The following is a 17,827-nucleotide window of genomic DNA, read 5'->3' as shown; positions in this document are numbered from 1 at the left end:
TTGGATGTTTAGAGTTAGCTTATGGTTATGGTTATGTTTAGAAGGTTGGGGTTAGTGTTAGGGTTAGGTTAAGAGGGTTAGGGTTGGTCTTAGGGTCAGGGTTATGGTTAGGTTTAGAGGTTAGTTTTAGTGTAAGGTTTAGTGTTAGGGTTATGCTTAGGGTTACAGGGTTAGAGTGTTAAATTTAGGGTTCTGGTTCGGGTTTGGGTTAGAGGCTTAGGAATAGGGTTAAGGTTAGAGTGTTAGTTTTATGGTTAGGTTTAGGTTCAGGGTTAGGGTTAGCTTTAGAGTGTTCGAGGTTTAGGGTTTGGGTTAGTGTTAGGGATATGGTTAGTATTAGACGGTTATTGTTAGGATTATGTTTAGGGTTAGGGTTCACGTTAGATGAATATAGTTAGACTTATAGTTAGAGGGTTAGGGTTAGGGTTAGTGTTCGGGTTAGGGTAAGGATTAGGGTTAGGGCTAGGGTTAGATGATTGGATGGTTAGTGTTAGTTTTATGGTTATGGTTAAGGTTAGGGTTAGATTTAGAGTTACACTTACTGTTAGGGTTAGGGTTAAGGTTTGTGTTAGGGTTTAGGGTTAGGGTTAGAGTTAGAGCTAGGGTTAGTGTTAATGTTAGGGTTAGGTTTAGCGTTAGAGTAAGTGTTAGGTTTAGGGTTACTGTTTGGGTTAGTGTAAAGGTTAGGATTAGGATTAGGTTTGGGTAATGGTTGAGTTTAGGGTTATGGTTAGGCTTTTGGTTAGGATTAGAGGGTAAGTGTTAGGGTTATGTTTAGAGAGTTAGCGGGTTAGATTTAGGGTTGGGGTAAAGGTTAGGGTTAGAGTGTTATGGTTAGGGTTAGTGTTAGGGTTTGAGGGTTAGTATTAGTGTTAGGGATAGAGGGTCAGGGCAAGAGATAGGGTTAGGTTTAGGGTTAGAGTTAGGGTTAGTTTTAGGGTTAGGGTTAGGGTTAGGGTTTAGGGTTAGGGTTAGTTTTAGTGTTACGGTTAGGATTAGGGTTAGTGCTAGGTTTAGGGTTAGGTTTAGGTTTAGTGTTAGGGATATTGTTAGTGTTAGGATTAGAGCATTAGAAGGTTATGGTTAGGGATAGGGTTAGGCATAGTGTTAGATAGTTAGGGTTAGGGTTAAGTTTATGTTTAGGTTAAGGCTTAGGTTTAAAATTAGCGTTAGTTTTAGGGTTAGCATTATGGTTAGTATTAGGGTTAGTTTTAGGGTTAGGTTTAGGGTTAGAGGGATGGATTTTTATGGTCAGGGTTATGGTTATGGTTAGGATTAGATGGTTGGGGTTAGCGTTACGGTTAGGTTTAGAGGGTTAGGGTTGGTCTTAGGGTCAGGGTTAGCATTAGGTTAGAGGTTAGGTTTAGTGTTAGGGATATGGTTAGGGTTAGAGGGTCAGAGTTTTAGGTTTAAGGTTTGGGTTAGGGTTAGGGGTAGAGGCTTAGGGATAGGGCTAGTGTCAGAGTGTTAGTTTAGGGTTGGGTTAGGTTCAGAGGGTTTGAGGGTTACGGTTCGGGTTAGTGTTAGGGATATGATTGGCACTAGAGGGTTATTGTTAGGATTAGGGTTAGTGTTAGTGTTCACGTTAGAGGATTATAGTTAGACTTATGGTTAGAGGGTTAGGGTTAGGGTTCTGGTTAAGGCAAGGTTTAGGGTTACGGCTAGGGTTTGACGATTGGATGGTTTGTGTTAGGGTTATGATTATGGATAGGGTTAGGGTTAGAGTTAGAGTTACAATTACTGTTAGGATTGGGGTTAAGGTTTGTGTTAGGGTTTAGGGTTAGGGTTAGTGTTAGGGCTAGGGTTAGTGTTAGGTGTTAGGGTTAGTGTTAGAGTTACAGAGAGGGTTAGATTTAGTGTTAGGGTTAGGTTATGTTTAGGGTTAGGGTTGGGGTAAGTATAAGGTTGAGGTTAAGGGTTAGGTTCAGGGTTAGCCTGAGAGTTGGGGTTAGGTTTGGTGTTACGTTCTGGGTGAGAGTGTTAGGGTTAGGGTTATGGTTATGGTGAGCTTTATGGTTAGAGTTAGGGTTAGAGTTACAGTTAGGGTTAGATTTAGTGTTAGGGTTAGGTTAGGTTTAGGGCTAAGGTTAGGGTTGCGGTAAGGGTAAGTTTTAGGTTAAGGGTTAGATTTAGGGTTAGCCTGAGAGTTGGGGTTAGGTTTGGGGTTGCCTTTAGGGTGAGAGTGTTAGTGTTAGCGTTATGGTTATGGTGAGGTTTATGGTTAGGGTTAGTGTTAGGGTTACGGTTAGGGTTAGGGTTAGGGTTAGGTTTATTGTTAGGGTTAGGGTTAGTGTTAGTGTTAGGGTTAGAGCGTTACAGGGTTAGGGTTAGGGGTAGGGATAGGCTTAGGGTTAGAGGGTTAGGGTTAGGGTTAAGTTTAGGTTTAGGGTAAGGCTTAGGTTTCAGATTAGTTTTAGTGTTAGGGTTAGCATTACGGTTAGTATTAGGGTTATGGTTAGGGTTAGGTTAGGGTTAGAGAGTTGGATGTTTAGAGTTAGCTTATGGTTATGGCTATGTTTCGAGGGTTGGGGTTAGTGTTAGGGTTAGGTTTAGAGGGTTAGCGTTGGTCTTAGGGTCAGGGTTATGGTTAGGGTTAGAGGTTAGTTTTAGTGTTAGGGTTAGTTTTAGGGTTATGGTTAGGGTTAGAGGGTTAGAGTGTTAGGTTTAAGGTTCTGGTTCGGGTTTGGTTTAGAGGCTTAGGATTAGGGTTAAGGTTAGAGTGTTAGTTTTAGGGTTAGGGTTAGGGTTAGGTTCAGGGTTAGGGTTAGCTTTAGAGTGTTTGAGGTTTAGGGTTCGGGTTAGTGTTAGGGATATGGTAAGCATTAAAGGGTTATTGTTAGGATTAGGGTTAGGGTTAGCGTTAGGGTAAGGATTATGGTTACGGCTAGGGTTAGACGATTGGATGGTTAGTGTTAGTGTTGTGGTTATGGATAGGGTTAGGTTTAGAGTTAGAGTTACAATTACTTTTAGGTAAGGGGTGAGGTTTGTGTTAGGATTTGGGGTTAGGGTTAGTGTTAGGGCTAGGTTTAGTGTTAGGTGTTAGGGATAGGGTTGGGTTTAGAGTTACAGTTAGGGTTAGATTTAGTGTTAGGCTTAAGTTAGGTTTAGGGTTAGGGTTAGGGAAAGGGTAAGGTTGAGTTTAAGGGTTAGGTTCAGGGTTAGGGTGAGGTTTAGGGTTAGGTTTGTGATTACGTTTAGGGTGAGAGTGTTCGGGTTTGGGTTAGTGTTAGTGTTAGGGTTAGGGTTAGGGTAAGGGTTAGTGTTAGTGTTAGTGTTAGGGTCAGGGTTAGAGTAAGTGTTTGGGTTAGGGTTAGTGTTAGATTTAAGGTAACGGTTAGGGTTAGGATTAGGTTTTGTGACGGTTGGGTTTAGGGTTATGGTTAGGCTTAGGGTTAGGGTTAGGATTAGAGAGTAAGTGTTAGGATTATGTTTAGACTGTTAGAGGGTTAGGGTTAGGGTTGGGGTTAAGGTTAGGGTTAGATGATTACGGTTAGGCTTAGTGTTATGGTTCGAGGGTTAGTATTAGTGTTAGGGTTAGAGGGTTAAGGCTACGGCTAGGGTTAGGTTTAGGGTTAGAGTTAGGGTTAATTTTAGGGTTAGGGTTAGGGTTTAGGTTTAGTGTGAGGGTTAATGTTAGGGTTAGTATTAGGGTTAGTGTTAGGGTTTGGGTTAGTGTTAGGGTTAGGGTTAGATTTAGGTTTAGGGTTAGGTTGAGTTTTAGTGTTAACGTTAGAGCGCGAGAGGGTTAGGTTTAGGGATAGGTTTAGGCTTAGTGTTAGAGGGTTAGTGTTAGTGTTAGGGTTAGGTTTAGGGTTAGGGTTAGCTTTACTGTTAGATTTAGGGTTAGAGCGTAGAGGGTTAGGGTTAGGGATAGGGTTAGGATTAGAGTTAGAGGCTTAAGGTTATTGTTGAGGTTAGCGTTAGGTTTAGGGTTATGGTTAGGTTTAGTGTTAGTGTTAGTGTTAGAGCGTTAGACGGTTAGGGTTAGAGATAGGGTTAGGCTTAGTGTTAGAGGGTTAGGATTAGGGCTAAGGTTAGGTTTAGGGTGCGGCTTAGGTTTAGGATTAGGGTTAGTGTTAGGGTTAGCATTATGGTTAGTATTAGGGTTAGGGTTAGGATTAGGTTTAGGGTTAGAGGGTTGGATGTTTAGGGTTAGTGTTATGGTTAGGTTTAGAGTGTTGGGGTAAGCAATAGGTTTCGGATTAGAGGGTTAGGCTGGTTCTTAGGGTCAGGGTTAGCGTTAGGATTAGAGGTTAATTTTAGTGTGAGGGTTAGGTTTAGGGTTATGTTTACGGTCAGAGGATTAGAGTTTAGGTTTAGCATTTGGGTTAGTGTTAGAGTTAGAGGCTTAGGGATAGGTTTAGTCTTAGAGTGTTAGTTTTAGGGTTAGGGTTAGGTTTAGGTTTAGGGTTAGGGTAGAGTGTTACAGGGTTGGGTTCGGGTTAGTATTGGGGATATGGTTAGCATTAGACTGTTATTGTTAGGATTAGGGTTAGGGTTAGGGTTCACGTTAGAGAATTATAGTTAGAGTTAAGGTTAGAGGGTTAGGGTTGGGTTCAGGTTAGGGAAAGGGTTAGGGCTAGGTCTAGCATTAGTCGATTGGATGGTTAGTGTTAGGGTTATGGTTATGGATGGGTTTAGGTTTAGAGTTAGGGTTACTGTTATTGTTAGGTTTAGGGCTAAGGTTTGTGTTAGGGTTTAGTGTTAGGGTTAGTGTTAGGGATAGTATTAGTGTTGGGTGTTAGAGTTAGGGTTAGAGTTACAGTTAGGGTTATATTTATTGTTAGGTTTAGGTTAGGTTTAGGGTTAAGGTTAGGGTTGGGGTAAGTGTAAGGTTTAGGGTTAGGTTTAGGGTTTGCCTGAGAGTTGGAGTTAGGTTTGGGGTTACCTTTAGGGTGAGAGTGTTAGTGTTAGGGTTATGGTTATGGTGAGGTTTATGGTTAGGGTTAGGGATAGGGTTATGGTTAGGGTTAGTGTTAGGGTTAGGTTTATGGTTAGGCTTAGGGTTAGTGTTAGTGTTAGGGTTAGAGCGTTACAGGGTTAGGGTTAGGGGTAGGGATAGGCTTAGGTTTAGAGGGTTAGAGTTAGGGTTAAGGTTAAGTTCAGGGTAATGCTTAGATTTAGGATTAGGTTTAGTGTTAGGGTTAGCGTTATGGTTAGTATTAGGGTTAGGGTTAGGGTTAGGTTTAGGGTTAGAGGGTTGGAGATTTAGGGTTAGGGTTATGGTTATGGTTAGGTTTATAGGGTTGGGGTTAGCGTTAGGGTTAGGTTTAGAGGGTTAGGGTTGGTCTTAGTGTCAGGGTTAGCATTAGGGTTAGAAGTTAGGTTTAGGGTTAGGGTTAGTGTTAGGGTTATGGTTAGGGTTCTAGGGTTAGAGTGTTAGGTTTAGGGTTCGGATTAGGGTTAGCGTTAGAGGCTTAGGGATACGTTTAGGGTTACACTGTTAGTTTTAGGTTTGGGTTTAGGTTTAGGGTTTGGGTTAGGGTTATAGGGTTAGAGGTTTAGGGTTCGGGTTAGTGTTAGGGATATTGTTAGCATTAGAGGGTTATTGTTAGGATTACGGTTAGTGTTAGGGTTCACGTTAGAGGATTATAGTTAGACTTATGTTTAGAGGGTTAGGGTTTGGATTCAGGATAGGGTAAGGGTTAGGGTTAGGGCTAGGGTTAGACGATTGGATGGTTAGTGTTAGGGTTATGGTTATGGATAGGTTTAGGGTTAGAGTAACGGTTACTGTTACTGTTAGGGTTAGGGTTAATGTTTGTGTTACGGTTTAGTGTTAGGGTTAATGTTAAGGCTAGGGTTAGTTTTAGGTGTTAGGGTTAGGGTTAGAATTACAGTTAGGGTTAGATTTAGTGTTAGCATTAGGTTAGGTTTAGGGTTAGTGTTGGGGTAAGGCTAAGGTTTAGGTTAAGGTTTAGGTTTAGGTTTAGGTTAAGGGTGAGGGTTAGGGTTAGGTTTGGGGTTACGTTTAGGGTGAGAGTGTTAGGCTTACGGTTATGGTTAGGGTTAGTTTTATGGTTAGTGTTAGTGTTAGGGTTAGGGTTAGGGTTAGAGTTAGAGTAAGTGTTAGGTTTAGGGTAACAGTTAGGTTTAGGATTAGGTTGGGTGACGGTAGGGTTTAGGGTTATGGTTAGGCTTAGGGTTAGGATTAGGGGGTAAGTGTAAGGGTAATGTTTAGAGACTTTGAAAGTTAGGGTTAAGGTTAGGGTTAGGGTTTAGGTTAGGGTTAGATGGTTACAGTTAGGGTTAGTGTCAGGGTTTGAGGGTTAGTATTAGTGTTAGGGTTAGAGGATTAGGGCTAGGGATAAGGTTAGGGTTATGGTTAGATTTAGGGTTAATTTTAGGGTTAGGGTTAGTGTTGGGTTAGGGTTAGGGTTAGGGTTTAAAGTTAGGGTTAGGGTTAGTTGTAGGTTAAGGGTTACGGTTAGGGTTAGTGTTAGGGTTAGTTTTAGGTTTAGGTTTAGGTTTAGGGTTAGTTTTAGTTTTAGTGTTAGGTTTAGAGTGTGAGATGGTTAGGGTTAGGTATAGTGTTAGGCTTATGGTTAGCGTGTTAGGGTTACGTTAAAGGTTAGGTTTAGTGTAAGGCTTAAGTTTCGGATTAGGTTTAGTGTTAGGGTTAGCATTACGGTTAGAATTAGGGTTAGGGTTAGTGTTAGGTTTAGGGTTAGAGGGTTGGATGTTTAGATTCAGCTTATGGTTATGGTTAGGTTTAGAGCGTTGGGGTTGGTCTTTGGGTCAGCTTTATCATTAGGGTTAGAGGTTAGTTTTAGTGTTAGGGTTAGTGTTAGAGTTATGGATAGGGTTAGAGGGTTAGAGTGTTAGGTTTAGGGTTCTGGTTCGGGTTTGGGTTACAGGCTTAGGAATAGGGTTAATGTTTTTGTGTTAGTTTTAGGGTTAGGGTTAGGTTCAGGGTTAGGGTTAGCTTTAGAATGTTCGAGGGTTAGGGTTCAGATTAGTGTTAGGGATATGGTTAGCATCAGAGGGTTATTGTTAGATTTATGGTTAGGGTTAGGGTTCACGTTAGAGGATTATAGTTAGAATTATGTTTACAGGGTTAGGGTTAGGGTTCGGGTTAGGGAAAGGATTAGGGTTAGGGCTAGGGTTAGACGATTGGATGGTTAGTGTTAAGGTTATGGTTATGTATAGGGTTAGGTTTATAGTTAGAGTTACTGTTACTGTTAGGGTTAGGGTTAGAGGCTTAGGGATAGGGTTAGGGTTAGAGTGTTATTTTTAGGGTTAGGTTTAGTTTTAGGCTTAGGGTTAGGGTTAGAGGGTTAGAGGGTTAGTGTTTGGGTTAGTGTTAGGCATATGGTTAGCGTTAGAGGGTTATTGTTAGGATTAGGTTTAGGGTTAGGGTTCACGTTACAAGATTATGGTTAGATTTATTGTTAAAGGGTTAGGGTTAGGGTTCAGGTTAGGGTAAGGTTTAGGTTAAGGGTTAGGTTTAGGGTTAGGTTTAGGGTTAGCGTTAGGCTTAGGGTTAGGTTTAGGGCTAGGGTTAGACGATTGGAATGTTAGTGTTAGGGTTATGGTTATGGATAGGGTTAGGTTTAGAGTTAGAGTTACAATTACTGTTTGGGTTAGGGTTGAGGTTTGTGTTTGGGTTTAGTGTTAGTGTTAGTGTTAGTGTTAGGGCTAGGGTTAGTGTTAGGTGTTAGGGATAGGGTTAGGGTTAGAGTTACAGTTAGGGTTAGATTTAGGGTTAGGCTTAAGTTAGGTTTAGGGTTAGGGTTAGTGTTAGGGTTAGGGTTAGGGATAGAGGGTTGGATGTTTAGAGTTAGCTTATGGTTATGGTTATTTTTAGAGGGTTGGGGTTAGTGTTAGGGTTAGGTTTAGAGGGTTAGGTTTGGTCTTAGGGTCAGGGTTATCGTTAGGGTTAGAGGTTAGTTTTAGTGTTAGGGTTAGTGTTAGGTTATGTTTAGGGTTAAAGGGTTAGAGTGATAGGTTTAGGGTTCTGGTTCGGGTTTGGGTTAGAGGCTTAGGAATAGGGTTAAGGTTAGAGTGTTAGTTTTAGTGTTAGGGTTAGGTTCAGGGTTAGGGATAGCTTTAGAGTGTTCGAGGTTTAGGGTTTGGGTTAGTGTTAGGGATATGGTTAGCATTAGAGGGTTATTGTGAGGACTATGTTTAGGGTTAGGGTTCACATTAGAGGATTATAGTTAGACTTATGGTTATAGGGTTAGGGTTAGGGTTTGGGTTAGGGTAAGAATTAGGCTTAGGGCTAGGGTTAGATGATTGGATGGTTAGTGTTAGTTTTATGGTTATGGTTAAGGTTAGGGTTAGAGTTAGAGTTACACTTACTGTTAGGGTTAGGGTTAATTTTTGTGTTAGGGTTTAGGGTTAGGGTTAGAGTTTTGGCTAGGGTTAGTGTTATTGTTAGGGTTAGGTTTAGCGTTAGAGTAAGTGTTATGTTTAGGGTTACTGTTTGGGTTAGGGTAAAGGTTAGGATTAGGATTAGTTTTGGGTGACGGTTGAGTTTAGGGTTATGGTTAGGCTTTGGGTTAGGATTAGAGGGTAAGTGTTAGGGTTATGTTTAGAGAGTTAGAGGGTTAGGGTTGAGGTAAAGGTTAGGGTTAGAGTGTTACGGTTAGGGTTAGTGTTAGGGTTTGAGGGTTAATATTAGTGTTAGAGATAGAGGGTCAGGGCTAGAGATAGAGTTAGGGTTAGCGATAGAGTTAGGGTTAGTTTTAGGGTTAGGGTTAGGGTTAGGATTTAGGTTTAGGGTTAGGGTTAGTTTTAGTGTTACGGTTAGGATTAGTGTTAGTGTTAGGTTTAGGGTTAGGTTTAGGTTTAGGTTTAGGGTTATTGTTAGTGTTAGGGTTAGAGCGTTAGAGGGTTAGAGTTACGGATAGGGTTAGGCATAGTGTTAGTTAGGGTTAGGGTTAATTTTATATTTAGGGTAAGGCTTAGGTTTAGATTTAGTCTTAGTGTTAGGGTTAGCATTATGGTTAGTATTAGGGTTAGTTTTAGGGTTAGGTTTAGGGTTAGAGGGATGGATTTTAGGGTCAGGGTTATGGTATTGGTTAGGTTTAGAGGCGTGGGGTTAGCATTATGGTTAGGTTTAGAGGGTTAGGGTTGGTCTTAGGGTCAGGGTTAGCATTAGGTTTAGAGGTTAGGTTTAGTGTTAGGGTTAGTGTTAGGGTTATGGTTAGGGTTAGAGGGTCAGAGTTTTAGGTTTAAGGTTTGGGTTAGGGTTAGGGGTAGAGGCTTAGGGATAGGGCTAGTGTTAGAGTGTTAGTTTAGGGTTAGGGTTAGGTTTAGAGGGCTAGAGGGTTAGGGTTCCGGTTAGTGTTAGGGATATGGTTGGCACTAGAGGGTTATTGTTAGGATTAGGGTTAGGGTAAGTGTTCACGTTAGAGGATTGTAGTTAGACTTATCGTTAGAGGGTTAGGGTTAGGGTTCCGGTTAAGGTAAATTTAGGGTTACGGCTAGGTTTAGACGAATGGATGGTTAGTGTTATTTTTATGGTTATGGATAGGGTTAGGGTTAGAGTTAGAGTTACAATTACTGTTAGGATTAGGGTTAAGGTTTGTGTTAGGGTTTAGGGTTAGGGTTAGTGTTAGGGCTAGGGTTAGTGTTAGGTGTTAGGGTTAGGGTTAGAGTTACAGAGAAGGTTAGATTTAGTGTTAGGGTTAGGTTATGTTTAGGGTTAGGGTTCGGGTAAGTGTAAGGTTGAGGTTAAGGGTTAGGTTCAGGGTTAGCCTGAGAGTTGGGGTTAGGTTCGGGGTTACGTTTAGGGTGAGAGTGTTAGGGTTAGGGTTATGTTTATGGTGAGGTTTATGGTTAGGGTTAGGGTTAGGGATAGAGTTACGGTTACTGTTAGTGTTAGGGTTAGATTTATGGTTAGGGTTAGGGTTAGTGTTAGTGTTAGGGTTAGAGTTTTAGAGGGTTAGGTTTAGGGATAGGGTTAGGCTTAGTGTTACAGGGTTAGGGTTAGTGTTAGGGTTAGGTTTAGGGTTAGGTTTAGGGTTAGGGTTAGGGTTACTGTTAGATTTAGGGTTAGCGCATAGAGGGTTAGGTTTCGGGATAGGGTTAGGATTAGAGTTAGAGGGTTAAGTTTAGTGATGGGGTTAGCGTTAGGTTTAGGGTTAGGGCTAGGTTTACTGTTATTGTTAGTGTTAGAGTGTTACAGGGTTGGGTTCGGGTTAGTATTTGGGATGTGGTTAGCATTAGAGTGTTATGGTTTTAATTAGGCTTAGGGTTAGGGTTTACGTTAGAGAATTATAGTTAGAGTTAAGGTTAGAGGGTTAGGGTTGGGTTCAGGTTAGGGAAAGGTTTAGGGTTAGGGCTAGCATTAGACGATTGGATGGTTAGTGTTAGGGTTATGGTTATGGATGGGGTTAGGTTTAGAGTTAGGGTTACTGTTACTGTTCGGTTTAGGGTTAAGGTTTGTGTTAGGGTTTAGTGTTAGTTTTAGTGTTAGTGTTAGGGCTCATGTTAGTGTTGGGTGTTAGAGTTAGGGTTAGAGTTACAGTTAGCGTTAGATTTAGTGTTAGGGTTTGGTTAGGTTTAGGGTTAAGGTTAGGGTTGGGGTAAGTGTAAGGTTTAGGTTAAGGGTTAGGTTTAGGATTAGCCTGACAGTTGGAGTTAGGTTTGGGATTACCTTTGGGGTGAGAGTGTTAGTGTTAGGGTTAGGGTTATGGTGAGGTTTATGGTTAGGGTTAGGGTTAGGGTTACGGTTAGGGTTAGGGTTAGTGTTAGGGTTAGGGTTAGGTTTATGGTTAGGGTTAGGGTTAGTGTTTGTGTTAGGGTTAGAGCGTTACAGGGTTAGGGTTAGGGGTAGGTATAGGCTTAGGGTTAGAGGGGTAGGGTTAGGATTAAAGTTAGGTTCAGGGTAATGCTTAGGTTTAGGATTACGTTTAGTGTTAGGGTAGCATTCTGGTTAGTATTAGGGTTAGGGTTAGGGTTAGGTTTAGGGTTAGACCGTTGGATGTTTAGGGTTAGGGTTATGGTTATGTTTAGGTATAGAGGGTTGGGGTTAGCGTTAGGGTTAGGTTTAGAGGGTTAGGGTTGGTCTTAGGTTCAGGGTTAGCATTAGGTTTAGAGATTAGGTTTAGTGTTAGGGTTAGTGTTAGGGTTATGGTTAGGGTTAGAGGGTTAGAGTGTTAGGTTTACGGTTCGGGTTGGGGTTAGGGTTAGAGTCTTAAGGAAAGTGTTAGGGTTTCAGTGTTAGTTTTAGGGTTGGATTTAGGTTTAGGGTTATGGTTAGGTTTATAGGGTTAGATGGTTAAGATTCGGGTTAGTGTTAGGGATATGGTTAGCATTAGAGGGTTATTGTTAGGATTACGGTTAGGGTTAGGGTTCACGTTAGAGGATTATATTTAGACTTATGGTTATAGGGTTAGGGTTAGGGTTCGGGTTAGGGCTAGGGTTAGATGATTGGATGGTTAGTGTTAGGGTTATGGTTATGGTTAAGGTTAGGGTTAGAGTTAGAGTTACACTTACTGTTAGGGTTTGGGTTAAGGTTTGTGTTAGGGTTTAGGATTAGGGTTAGAGTTAGGCCTAGGGTTAGTGTTAGTGTTAGGCTAAGGTTTAGCGTTAGAGTAAGTGTTATGTTTAGGGTTACTGTTTGGGTTAGGGTAAAGGTTAGGATTAGGATTAGATTTGGGTGACGGTTGAGTTTAGGGTTATGGTTAGGCTTTGGGTTAGGATTAGAGGGTAAGTGTTAGGGTTATGTTTAGAGAGTTAGAGGGTTAGGGTTGGGGTAAAGGTTAGGGTTAGAGTGTTATGGTTAGGGTTAGTGTAACGGTTTGAGGGTTAGTATTAGTGTTAGGGATAGAGGGTCAGGGCTAGAGATAGGGTTAGGGTTAGCATTAGAGTTACGGTTAGTTTTAGGGTTAGGGTTAGGGTTAGGGTTTAGGTTTAGGGTTACGGTTAGTTTTAGTGTTATGGTTAGGATTAGGGTTAGTGTTAGGTTCAGGGTTAGGTTTAGGTTTAGGGTTAGGGTTATTGTTAGTGTTAGGGTTAGAGCATTAGAGGGTTAAGGTTAGAAATAGGGTTAGGCATAGTGTTAGAGAGTTAGGGTTAGGGTTAAGTTTATGCTTAGGGTAAGGCATAGGTTTAGAATTAGTCATAGTGTTAGGGTTAGCATTATGCTTAGTATTAGGGTTAGTTTTAGGGTTACGTTTAGGGTTAGAGCGATGGATTTTAGGGTCAGGGTTATTGTTATGGTTAGGTTTAGAGGCGTGGGGTTAGCGTTATGGTTAGGTTTAGAGGGTTAGGGTTGGTCTTAGGGTCAGGGTTAGCATTAGGGTTAGAGGTTAGGTTTAGTGTTAGGGTTAGTGTTAGGGTTATGGTTAGGGTTAGAGGGTCAGAGTTTTAGGTTTAAGGTTTGGGTTAGGGTTAGGGGTAGAGGCTTAGGGATAGGGCTAGTGTTAGAGTGTTAGTTTAGGGTTAGGGTTAGGTTTAGAAGGTTAGAGGGTTAGGGTTCTGGTTAGTGTTAGGGATATGGTTGGCACTAGAGGGTTATTGTTAGGATTAGGGTTAGGGTAAGTGTAAACGTTAGAGGATTGTAGTTAGACTTATCGTTAGAGGGTTAGGGTTAGGGTTCCGGTTAGGGTAAGGTTTAGGGTTACGGCTAGGGTTAGACGATTGGATGGTTAGTGTTAGAGTTCTGGTTATGGATAGGGTTAGTGTTAGAGTTAGAGTTACAATTACTGTTAGGATTAGGGTTAAGGTTTGTGTTAGGGTTTAGGGTTAGGGTTAGGGTTAGGGCTAGGTTTAGTGTTAGTGTTAGTGTTAGAGTGTTACAGGGTTGGGTTCGGGTTAGTATTAGGGATATGGTTAGCATTAGAGTGTTATTGTTTTCATTAGGGTTAGGTTTAGGGTTCATGTTAGAGAATTATAGTTAGAGTTAAGGTTAGAGGGTTAGGGTTGGGTTCAGGTTAGGGAATGGTTTAGGGTTAGGGCTAGCATTAGACGATTGGATGGTTAGTGTTAGGGTTATGGTTATGGATAGGGTGAGGTTTAGAATTAGGGTTACTGTTAAAGTTAGGATTAAGGTTTGTGTTACGGTTTAGTGTTAGGGTTAATGTTAGGGCTTGGGTTAGTGTTAGGTGTTAGGGTGAGCGTTAGAGTTACAGTTAGGGTTAGATATAGTGTTAGGATTAGATTAGGTTTAGGGTTAGGGTTGTGGTAAAGGTAAGGTTTAGATTAAGGTTTAGGTTTAGGTTTAGGGTGAGGGTTAGGGTTAGGTTTGCGTTTATGTTTAGGGTGAGAGTGTTGGGCTTAGGGTTATGGTTAGGTTTAGTTTTATGTTTAGTGTTAGTGTTAGTGTTAGGGTTAGGGTTAGGGTTAGAGTAAGTGTTAGTTTTAGGGTAACAGTTAGGGTTAGGATTAGGTTGGCTGACGGTTGGGATTAGGGTTATGGTTAGGCTTAGGGTTAGGATTAGGGGGTAAGTGTAAGGGTAATATTTAGAGACTTTGAAGGTTAGGGTTAGGGTTAGGATTAACATTAGTGTTACATGGTTACAGTTAGGGTTAGTGTTAGGGTTTCAGGGTTAGTATTAGTGTTAGGGTTATAGGGTTAGGGCTAGGGATAGGGTTAGGGTTAGGGTTAGAGTTAGGGTTAATTTTAGGGTTAGGGTTAGCGTTAGTGTTAGGGTTAGGGTTTAGGGTTAGAGTAAGAGTTAGGGTTAGTTGTAGGTTTACAGTTACGGTTAGGGTTAGTGTTAGGGTTAGTGTTAGGTTTAGGTTTAGGGTTAGGGTTAGTTTTAGTTTTAGTGTTATTTTAAGAGCGTTAGAGGGTTAGGGTTAGGTATAGCGTTAGGCTTAGGGTTAGAGTGTTAGGGTTTAGTGTAAGGTTGGGTTTAGGGTAAGGCTTAGTTTTCGGATTAGGTTTAGTGTTAGGGTTAGCAATACTGTTAGTATTAGGGTTAGGGTTAGGGTTAGGTTTAGGGTTAGAGGGTTGGATGTTTAGATTTAGCTTATGGTTATGGTTAGGTTTAGAGGGTTGGGGTTAGTGTTAGGGTTAGGTTTAGAGGGTTAGGGTTGGTCTTAGGGTCAGGGTTATCATTAGGTTTAGAGGTTCGTTTTAGTGTTATGGTTAGTGTTAGGGTTACAGTTAGGGTTACAGGGTTAGAGTGTTAGGTTTCGGGTTCTGGTTCTGGTTTGGGGTAGAGGCTTAGGAATAGGGTTAAAGTTAGAGTGTTAGTTTTAGGGTTAGGATTAGGTTCAGGGTTAGGGTTACCTTTAGAATTTTCGAGGGTTAGGGTTCGGGTTAGTGTTAGGGATATGTTTAGCATTAGAGGGTTATTGTTAGATTTATCGTTAGGGTTAGCGTTCACGTTAGAGGATTATAGTTAGACTTATGTTTGGAGGGTTAGGTTTAGGGTGCGGGTTTGGTTAAGGATTAGGATTAGGGCTAGGGTTAGACGATTGGATGGTTAGTGTTAGGGTTATGGTTATGTATAGTGTTAGGTATAGAGTTAGAGTTACTGTTACTGTTAGGGTTAGGGTTAGAGGCTTACGGATAGGGTTAATGTTAGAGTGTTAGTTTTAGGATTAGGTTTAGTTTTAGGGTTAGGGTTAGGGTTAGAGTGTTAGAGGTTTAGGGTTTGGGTTAGTGTTAGGCATATGGTTAGCGTTAGAGGGTTATTGTTAGGATTAGGGTTAGGGTTAGGGTTCACGTTAGAAGATTATGGTTAGACTTATTGTTAGAGGGTTAGGGTTAGGGTTCAGGTTAGGGTAAGATTTAGGTTAAGGGTAAGGTTTAGGGTTAGGTTTAGGGTTAGCGTTAGGCTTAGGGTTATGTTTAGGGCTAGGGTTAGACGATTGGAATGTTAGTGTTAGGGTTATGGTTATGGATAGGGTTAGGGTTAGTGTTAGAGTTACAATTAATGTTTGGGTTAGGGTTGAGGTTTGTGTTTGGCTTAGTGTTAGTGTTAGTGTTAGGGCTAGGGTTAGTGTTAGGTGTTAGGGATACGGGTAGGGATAGAGTTACAGTTAGGGTTAGATTTAGTGTTACGCTTAAGTTAGGTTTAGGGTTAGGGTTAGTGTTAGGGTTAGGGTTAGGGTTAGAGGGTTGGATGTTTAGAGTTGCTTATGGTTATGGTTATTTTTAGAGGGTTGGGGTTAGTGTTAGGGTTCGGTTTAGAGGGTTAGGTTTGGTCTTAGGGTCAGGGTTATCGTTAGGGTTAGAGGTTAGTTTCAGTGTTAGGGTTAGTGTTTAGGTTATGATTAGGGTTACAGGGTTAGAGTGATAGATTTAGGGTTCTGGTTCGGGTTTGGGTTAGAGGCTTAGGAATAGGTTTAAGGTTAGAGTGTTAGTTTTAGTGTTAGGGTTAGGTTCAGGGTTAGGGATAGCTTTAGAGTGTTCGAGGTTTAGGGTTTGCGTTAGTGTTAGGGATATGGTTAGCATTAGAGGGTTATTGTGAGGATTATGTTTAGGGTTAGGGTTCACATTAGAGGATTATAGTTAGACTTATGGTTATAGGGTTAGGGTTAGGGTTCGGGTTAGGGTAAGGATTAGGGTTAGGGCTAGGGTTAGATGATTGGATGGTTAGTGTTAGGGTTATGGTTATGGTTAAGGTTAGGGTTAGAGTTAGAGTTACACTTACTGTTAGGGTTAGGGTTAAGGTTTGTGTTAGGGTTTAGGATTAGGGTTAGAGTTAGGCCTAGGGTTAGTGTTAGTGTTAGGGTTAGGTTTAGCGTTAGAGTAAGTGTTATGTTTAGGGTTACTGTTTGGGTTAGGGTAAAGGTTAGGATTAGGATTAGATTTGGGTGACGGTTGAGTTTAGGGTTATGGTTAGGCTTTGGGTTAGGATTAGAGGGTAAGTGTTAGGGTTATGTTTAGAGAGTTAGAGGGTTAGGGTTGGGGTAAAGGTTAGGGTTAGAGGGTTATGGTTAAGGTTAGTGTAACGGTTTGAGGGTTAGTATTAGTGTTAGGGATAGAGGTTCAGGGCTAGAGATAGGGTTAGGGTTAGCATTAGAGTTACGGTTAGTTTTAGGGTTAGGGTTAGGGTTAGGGTTTAGGTTTAGGGTTACGGTTAATTTTAGTGTTATGGTTAGGATTAGGGTTAGTGTTAGGTTCAGGGTTAGGTTTAGGTTTAGGATTAGGGTTATTGTTAGTGTTAGGGTTAGAGCATTAGAGGGTTAAGGTTAGGAATAGGGTTAGGCATAGTGTTAGAGAGTTAGGGTTAGGGTTAAGTTTATGCTTAGGGTAAGGCATAGGTTTAGAATTAGCGATAGTGTTAGGGTTAGCATTATGGTTAGTACTAGGGTTAGTCTTAGGGTTACGTTTAGGGTTAGAGCGATGGATTTTAGGGTCAGGGTTATTGTTATGGTTAGGTTTAGAGGCGTGGGGTTAGCGTTATGGTTAGGTTTAGAGGGTTAGGGTTGGTCTTAGGGTCAGGGTTAGCATTAGGGTTAGAGGTTAGGTTTAGTGTTAGGGTTAGTGTTAGGGATATGGTTAGGGTTAGAGGGTCAGAGTTTTAGGTTTAAGGTTTGGGTTAGGGTTAGGGGTAGAGGCTTAAGGATAGGGCTAGTGTTAGAGTGTTAGTTTAGGGTTAGGGTTAGGTTTAGAGGGTTAGAGGGTTAGGGTTCCGGTTAGTGTTAGGGATATGGTTGGCACTAGAGGGTTATTGTTAGGATTAGGGTTAGGGTAAGTGTAAACGTTAGAGGATTGTAGTTAGACTTATCGCTAGAGGGTTAGGGTTAGGGTTCGGGTTAGGGTAAGGTTTAGGGTTATGGCTAGGGTTAGACGATTGGATGGTTAGTGTTAGAGTTCTGGTTATGGATAGGGTTAGGGTTAGAGTTAGAGTTGCAATTACTGTTAGGATTAGGGTTAAGGTTTGTGTTAGGGTTTAGGGTTAGGGTTAGTTTTAGGGCTAGGTTTAGTGTTAGGTGTTAGGGTTAGGGTTAGAGTTACAGAGAGAGTTACATTTAGTTTTAGGGTTAGGTTATGTTTAGGATTAGGGTTGGGGTAATTGTAAGGTTGAGGTTAAGGGTTAGGTTCAGGGTTAGCCTGAGAGTTGGGGTTAGGTTTGGGGTTACATTTAGGGTGACAGTGTTAGGGTTAGGGTTATGTTTATGGTGAGGTTTATGGTTAGGGTTAGGGTTAGGTTTAGAGTTACGGTTAGTGTTAGTGTTAGGGTTAGGTTTATGGTTAGGGTTAGGGTTAGTGTTAGTGTTAGGGTTAGAGTTTTAGAGGGTTAGGTTTAGGGATAGGGTTAGGCTTAGTGTTACAGGGTTAGGGTTAGTGTTAGGATTAGGTTTAGGGTTAGGTTTAGGGTTAGGGTTAGGGTTACTGTTAGATTTAGGGTTAGCGCATAGAGGGTTAGGTTTAGGGATAGGGTTAGGATTAGAGTTAGAGGGTTAAGGTTAGTGTTGGGGTTAGCGTTAGATTTAGGGTTAGGGCTAGGTTTAGTGTTAGTGTTAGTGTTAGAGTGTTACAGGGTTGGGTTCGAGTTAGTATTAGGGATATGGTTAGCATTAGAGTGTTATTGTTTTCATTAGGGTTAGGTTTAGGGTTCATGTTAGAGAATTATAGTTAGAGTTAAGTTTAGAGGGTTAGGGTTGGGTTCAGGTTAGGGAATGGTTTAGGGTTAGGGCTAGCATTAGACGATTGGATGGTTAGTGTTAGGGTTATGGTTATGGATAGGGTGGGGTTTAGAATTAGGGTTACTGTTAAAGTTAGGATTAAGGTTTGTGTTACGGTTTAGTGTTAGGGTTAATGTTAGGGCTTGGGTTAGTGTTAGGTGTTAGGGTGAGCGTTAGAGTTACAGTTAGGGTTAGATATAGTGTTAGGATTAGATTAGGTTTAGGGTTAGGGTTGTGGTAAAGGTAAGGTTTAGATTAAGGTTTAGGTTTAGGTTTAGGGTGAGGGTTAGGG

The sequence above is a fragment of the Cavia porcellus genome, unplaced genomic scaffold (genome assembly GCF_034190915.1).
Source record: "Cavia porcellus strain 051 isolate PalLab524CR breed Dunkin Hartley unplaced genomic scaffold, mCavPor4.1 scaffold_1, whole genome shotgun sequence".
NCBI classification, from domain to species: domain Eukaryota; kingdom Metazoa; phylum Chordata; class Mammalia; order Rodentia; family Caviidae; genus Cavia; species Cavia porcellus.
This window is presented reverse-complemented; position numbering follows the sequence as displayed.